Source organism: Oryctolagus cuniculus, chromosome 6 (genome assembly GCF_051225735.1).
Source record: "Oryctolagus cuniculus isolate XC-2025 breed Fujian yellow rabbit chromosome 6, ASM5122573v1, whole genome shotgun sequence".
NCBI classification, from domain to species: domain Eukaryota; kingdom Metazoa; phylum Chordata; class Mammalia; order Lagomorpha; family Leporidae; genus Oryctolagus; species Oryctolagus cuniculus.
Genome location: NC_142872.1, coordinates 128,704,307 through 128,711,555, shown reverse-complemented (window position 1 = coordinate 128,711,555; position 7,249 = coordinate 128,704,307). Strand labels below are relative to the sequence as shown.

General features: G+C 52.9%; 1 pseudogene; it reads right to left on the bottom strand.

Moving 5' to 3' along the window:
- Window positions 1–2,871: 2,871 nt before the first annotated feature.
- On the bottom strand, window positions 2,872–5,906 carry LOC149126298 (keratin, type I cytoskeletal 18 pseudogene; annotated as a pseudogene).
- Between the last annotated feature and the right edge of the window lie 1,343 nt (window positions 5,907–7,249).

Here is a 7,249-nt window from a genome sequence, read left to right as displayed (position 1 = left end):
AACTGGGTGCCAGGCTGGATGTGGGTACCTGACCAGAAGGCCTGCCCTCATTATCACATGGAGACACCTGCAGCTTGGGGGTGGGGGTGGCGAAGTGAGATAAGGAGCTCACTGGGGCTCTTCTGGAGCTGGTTTTGGGGTGGTATCCCAGGGAAGGGCATTGATTCTGTTCAGAACTTCTTGGAAAACCAGTTAGTATTTGCATATGACTTAAGCAACATCAGAGTTTCATTTTATATACATACACACACACACACACACACACACACATATTCCCCGCTAGCCTTCAGCTTAGAGATTACACTAAAATAAATTCAAAACCGATCCACAGCTCTACACTTCTGTACTCTTCCACACCGAGTTAGCGGCAGGCTGTGGCCAAGGGTGCTACCTCTCCATGCTTCTAAATAGACAGGCAGGAGCTGCGGCCTGTGCTCCGAGCACACAGCTGCTGGGCGCCGAGCTTCACCGTGGTGAACCGCCAGATCTCAGGTTTCAACTCCCTTCGGGCTTGGCATTTCTGCCAAGGCTCCCTTCCTGTCTCCCTGGCAGTTCCTGGCACCCACTCGAATCCACCGACTTGGAGCAGCAGCATAGCGTGATGATGGAAAGCAGGCGGGCTTCAGAATCAGCCAGGAGCTCCCGTGAGTTAAGCAACTTCCTTCATCCCACAGAGGCCTCAGTTTCCCCATCAGCTCGGTGGGAATCCCCTGCATTTTCCAGAGCTCCTGCGAGGATTCCAGAGGATAAAGGAGAAGTGCTTAGCACCTACCTGGCAAAGCAAGTGCTGGCAGAATTGGGAGCTATTATTAGCAGGTCTGGGTCCTGCAGCTGCTCCCCGGCCTCCCCACCCCCCAGTCACCAGATTTTAGGAGTAGGATAATTACTAGCATGTTGAAATCCGGGTGGGGCACAGGTATATTTAAAATTACAAGCCAGCTTGTGACAAACGATTGCAGCTGGGCAGCTCGTAAGATGCCATGAGCCTCAGGCAACTAATTATTGTAGTTTTGTAAAAGTCATTTGGGTTGGGCACTGGAGCAGGAGCGGGGACGTGGTGACGAGGTTCCACATGCCGGGTGCTGCTGTGGGAGAGAGAGCCAATGGAACCCACCCATGGGGAGGGGTGGTCAGCCGTCACCCAGAATTCCCTGTGTTCCAAGTGGATTATATTCCAGGGCCCAGGGATAATTCAGCCACAAGCAGGAGGTACTAGGATTTCTTTCTGACACCAGGGACACCAGACTCTAAGCCGATGCTCTATCCACGCATACAAAACAAAACAAACAACAAACAGACTAAAAGCCCCAGGTGTCTTTGGCCGGAATGAAATGGTCTGTTTTTTCCTTCTGAGGCCAGTTCACAGAAGCAGTTACTACAACAAGAGTGCTGGGTATTCAGTGACCTTTCACAGGGCTGGCACCAGCTCTGCTTATCTTCCAGGCAGTAACAAAACAGAGATTTTCAGGTCCTCCAGCTCAAAGGAAAATAGTCTTTATCTCTTCAAGGTCAGCTCCCCTGCCCCCAGTCTAGCTATGTTCAAAGCAAACACAGCACATGAGAGGGTCAAACTCACCTATGCTATCTCTTAGCCACATCTGAGCTTCCTTGGCTGAAAGCGAGTTTTCCGCAGGGACCACGGACCACGGAGCTAGTGTTAGGTGAACCAGCTCCTTCTCCAATGGAGTTCCCTGGGGTCGAGTACCCAGAAGGTCCTTCACACCAGGAAGCGCTGAACTCCATCCTCACGGCTTCACGGAAGTTAGTGTAGCTCGGCTGAGTCGCACTTGCTGGGGTGCATATGCCTGATACAAATCGGAGCTTTCTGTCGGATGGGAAGGGGCAGAGTGATGGGGAGAGCAGGGAACTAAGAAGAGGCAAGATGCCCTGTGGCTTTTCTGATGGGGCCGTAATGATACAGGTGCTATATCTGCTCTACAAACCAACCTTGAGATTTTTTTTTTCATCCAGATCCACTGTCCCTGAAAAATCTCTAGTTAGTTTCTTCCGTCCATCGTGGTTTTTCCCCACTTGATTTCCCTTGCCCCTGCAAGCCAGCTCCAAGGTTAAGTACAGAGCTTCAACGCAGGAGGACGAGGGACACAACCATGCTGCAGCTTCAATCCTCACCATGTCTTTTCAAAACAGCCAGCGCCCCCCAATAGAGCTTTCCAGGAAAATCCAGAGAAGTCCTGAGCCACAGGCTTATGAACATTTCACATCTTTCATCTTTAAGCCTACATAGGCAGCACATACTCAAGGGAGGATGGAGGCGGCTGCTCTGCCAGACGCTTGTTGGAGGTCTCCCCCAGGGGCATTCTGGGAAACCCTCAGTGGTCCTGGAATGCTGACATCCAGTCAGGAGCAATTAAAACACTGTGGGTAAGCGTAAGCAGATAAGATCCCAGGGCCTGACACCACTGACCAGGCTACAGGCATCTGACTGAGCCCAAAAGGATTGGAGAAGGGCTAAAAAAAATGCAGCTGCAGAGACCCCCGCCCCAAGCCCCAGGTCAGGAACCCAGCATGAACCTTCTTCGTACTATGGACTTTTCCCCACAGAGGGGCTGGGCTGCATTGGTTCCGGCTCTGGGATATCTCCAGGGCTGCTCTGGGGTCACTAAGTCTCATCCCAGCTTTGGAACTGGAGGGGACTTGGAGCTTTGGAATCGGATGGTGGATATCCATCTCCCCACCCCCTACTCCCACACATCTAACCCTGCCCAAGAAGAAAAAATGCTCCCTTCCCTTGTATATGGGGGTTTGGGGACATAGAAATGGTTTTACTTCATCTTTTTTTTTTTCCAGTAACCTCTGAACTTTTGTCAGGCCTCTGCTCGCTCCCCAAAGGGGTACCCGGCTTCTGCTGGTTCAAGGCCTTAGAACTTTGGTGCAGTTCATCTCAGACACCACCTTGCTCTCCGTGATCCTGGCGGGGGTAGGGTGAGGTAGGGCGGTGTTTTGGACGGTTTGCCTGGAGTTGCTGCCATCCAGGGTGTCACCTACAATGATGTGCTCCCCATCTTCCAACAGGGGACGCTCAAGGGAGATTTCAGCCTTCATCTTTTTTTTTTTTAAAGATTTATTTCTTTATTTGAAAGTCAGAGTTACACAGAGAGAGAAGAAGCAGAGAGAAAGAGAGGTCTTCCATCTGATGGTTCACTCCCCAATTGGCCGCAACGGCCAGAGCTGCGCTGATCCGAAGCCAGGAGCCAGGAGCTTCCTCCAGGTCTCCCACCAGGGTGCAGGGGCCCAAGGACTTGGGCCATCTTCTACTGCTTTTCCAGGCAACAGCAGAGAGCTGGATAGGAAGTGGAGCAGCCGGGTCTCGAACCAGCACTCACATGGGATGCCGGCGCTACAGCCCAGGGGGTTAACCTGTACCACAGCACCGGCTCCTCAGCCTCCATCTTGACCTTGATGTTCAGCAGAGCCTTGGGCTCCTGATCCTGCTGCTGCCCCTCTGCCCAGGTCTGTGCCAGCTCTGACCCCAGGTGCTGAGCTGCTCTACTGCACGGCCTCCTTGTCCCCGAGGCTGTCCCCAAGCTGGCCATCAGATTCCTCATGGATTCCAGGCCGTTCTCCAAAGACTGGAAGGTTCATTTCAGCTCTGTGAGCATCATGCCATCTCAGCAGCGCTGACGTCTATCACGTTCTTGCTGAGGTCCCAAGAATAGGGGCAATGGTCAACCCAGAGCCGGACGTCCGGGCTTGCAGGCCTTTCCCCGACCGCTCACGGCTCTTCCTTATGAACAGCAGCTGCTCCTGGAGATCTTCGATTTCCATCTCCAGTCGCAGCCAAGTGGTTTTGGTGTCGCAAAAGCAGAGCCCATGGATGTGGCTCTACATGGACTGGCACATGGCCTCCTCTGCTCCATACTTTACTCTAAAGTCATCAGTAGCCAGATAGGCACTGTCCACAGAATTTGCAAAAATCTGTGTCTTTGGCTGCTCAGTGGCCTTGAAAATAATGTCCCCAAGGCTCTGAGCTGGACCCCTTTGTTCTTCAGATATTCCTGGATTTTGCTCTCTGGCTGCCAATTCTTGGTGTCTAGGCTCCTCAAACTGTCCAGGTAGGAGGGCAGGTGGTGGCTCAGGTCCTGTGTAGCTGTCTTTTCCTTCCAGAATCCCTGGCCACTGCCATGGCGAGGTCCCTGGTCCCCTGGCTGCCCCTGAAGCTGGTGGAGTTCCATGGAGACCTGGGAGCCTGAGCCCCCAGCGCCTGCATGGACGCTGGCCGTGCTTCTGGTTGACGGGAGGTGGAGGCTGGGCGACCAGCTGTAGCCCAGGGACCAGGGGTTGGTGGAGAACATGGAGAAGGTCAGGCTGTCTAGGGAGGAAGGTGAGAGGCCAGCGCTTGAGTGCAAGCCACTTAGTTCATCTCTTCTGACTTTTGTTTTGAGTTTCTGAGAGCACATGGGAGACAAAAAAAAAAAAAAAAAGGAGAGAGAACAAAACCAGGAGGGTCACTTTGTTATAATTGCTTATTTAAAGGGCCGTCGCCATGGCTCACTTGGTTAATCCTCCACCTGCGGCGCCGGCATCCCATGTGGGCGCCGGGTTCCAGTCCCTGTTGCTCCTCTTCTAGTCCAGCTCTCTGCTGTGGCCTGGGAAGGCAGTGGAGGATGGCCCAAGTGCTTGGGCCCTACACCCGCATGGAGACCAGGAGAGGCACCTGGCTCCTGGCTTCAGATCGGCGCACCTCCAGCTGTAGCGGCCATTTGGAGGGTGAACCAACGGAAGGAAGACCTTTCTCTCTGTCTCTCTCTCTCACTGTCTAACTCTATCTGTCAAATGAATTTAAAAAAAAAAAATGCTTATTTTAAAATAAAACAACTACATAGAGGAACTTCTCAAAACTGTGCTCAGAACACACTTGAACTTCGATCTTTGGAGGATTCCAGGAATACTGTTTAGGTGAGCACAAGCTCACCACCTGCGTCCTCTCTTTTTATCCTTCACCCCACAGGGTTTTGGGTCGTCACTGCCTGTACCCCTGAGCATACACCAAATAGACAGCAGGTCCTAATCCAGGAAGCCGAGTCTTGTGAAATTCACCCAGCAAATCGTCTGAAGGAGGCTGAGAGGAAACAGGAGCCGCAGCAAGGCCAGGGAGAGGTCGTGACTAAGCACACTCGCAGCAGCTGGCACTGCTCTGTACCTAAGATGTTCACCCACCCACTGAGTATCACAGCATCCTGGGAGGAGCGGCTGCAAAGACCCCCTCCCCCCATTTGCAAATTCACGGACAGAGGCAGTGTAGGACCACGGTCCCACGCTCAGTTTCTACGGTCACACAGCCAGGTTCAAACCCTGCTTCCACCACAACCTCCCTGTTTGTTGTGCCTCAGTTTCCTTATCTACGAATTGGGCATGATAAGTAGTACCGAGAGTTTCTGCAAAGGGCAAGATAAGAGACCCTCCATGCTCAGGGCAGTGCCAGATAGACAGTAAGGGATGCTTTATCACTGTGACTTCATTCACTCAATCGGGAAGGGGAGACCACAAGCCAGGATTAGACCCAAGTCTGGCCACCTCGGTGTCTGGCTCCTGGTGGTGCAGGCGATACTCAGAAGCCAGGCGCAGCCGGTAAATCCCTGGGGACCTGCTCCTGCTCCTGCTGCAGGTGCCTTGTGCTCACACAGCTCGGGCAGCCGCTGGCACCTCCGTCAGCAGGGAACCCCACGGAGACAAAGCCTGCGAGCTCCCGTCTGTCTGCGCACGGGGCCTATTTGTGACGCAAGCCCTGCTCTGAGAAGCGATTCTGGGAGGCCTTTGCTGTACCTCTCGGCCCTGGTGTCCTGCCAAGCCCTGTGCTTGAGGCAGCCTCATTCTCAAGCCCTGGCCTTTTGCGCACCACTCTTTTCCGTGAACAATTCAATGAGCTCTTTCTTCAGCCCGGCCATGCATCAGCGAGGCACGACGTGGGCTTGGCTCACCACCTCCAGCCCGTGGGACTGCTGAGCTCCCAGCACCAGCGAGGGTGGCCCCCTCTCCCCTAGGTGCTGCTCCTTCATGAATATTCCCCCAGCGGGTGCTCTCATCCTGGTGACAATTCCTAAGGGACTTCTGCGATTATTGCTAAAGCCACCTCCCCCTTCTCCACCAAAGCCTCTGTGAGCGTGGGGGAAGCAGACCCACAATTCGAGCTCATGTCACTGCTTAGTGGAGAGGCTCAAAGGACACTGAGGGGCCCCAGTACTTTCCCTGCTGGTCAGCATTCAGCCTGGGTCTCTTCGATATAGACGTAAACCTGTGCTCCAGGTTGCCAGGACACACTGAGTGTACACCTGTGGTCCTGACATCACTGTGCACAGGGCCCCTTTCACTCACAAAAGTGTCCTGTTTTGGCAATAAACTATACAGCCTGCTTGTTTGGGTACATTTTGTCTCCTGGAGATTCCTGTTAAGATACAGAGGTTTCCCCGGCACTGGAATTTACCATTTTGGATAACCAAGGGCAGAGAAAAACTTATGGGGATTTGGGGCGATGACTCTAGGTTTGTTCATCTGGCGTGGGTGTGTGGGGGTTGTGAGAGCTGAGGGAGGGGAGAGCTTTCAGATGAACTGGGTTTAAGAAAAGGGCTGAGGCTCACATGCTTACCCCCGTGCCAGCCCAGGCCTGGTCAGGTACCATCTTGTGTGTTTTCTTGCCCTCCTCCGGGCCCACCCAGGATTACCATTGTCTCTCCATCAGCCAGATTTCCAACACAACGCTAAGTTTCCTATGAGCAAGGACTATGTGTTATTCAGCTTTCTGTCCCCGGTGTCTAATTCTAAACTCTTTTCCTGAATGAATGAATGAATGAATGTATACATAGAGACTCTAGGTCTTCATCTGTAAAAGGGAAAACCTAGCCTTTCAATGTGGTTGTGAGGCTCGGATACAGCTGATGCCAACTGCTGAATAGGTGCCCAGCGAGTCAGATGGTAACTTGGGTTCTGTCATTGCTGTGAGTTGTTCAATCAACCTGAAGGCTGTTCTCCTGCAACCAAGCCAGAAGACTGAACTGCACCTACCAGCAAGGGTTACCATTCTGCTCTGATATATTTTTCCTTCTCCAGGCTGTGTTTGAAGTTCATTGTCAATGGGGCCCTTCTCCAAGAGCCCCTTGGCATTGTGGCATAGTGGGTAAAGCTGCTGCCTACAGTGCTGGCATCCCATATGGGCACTAGTTCAAATCCCAGATGCTCCACTTCCCCTCTAGCTCTCTGCTGTGGCCTGGGAAAGCAGTAGAAGATGGCTCAA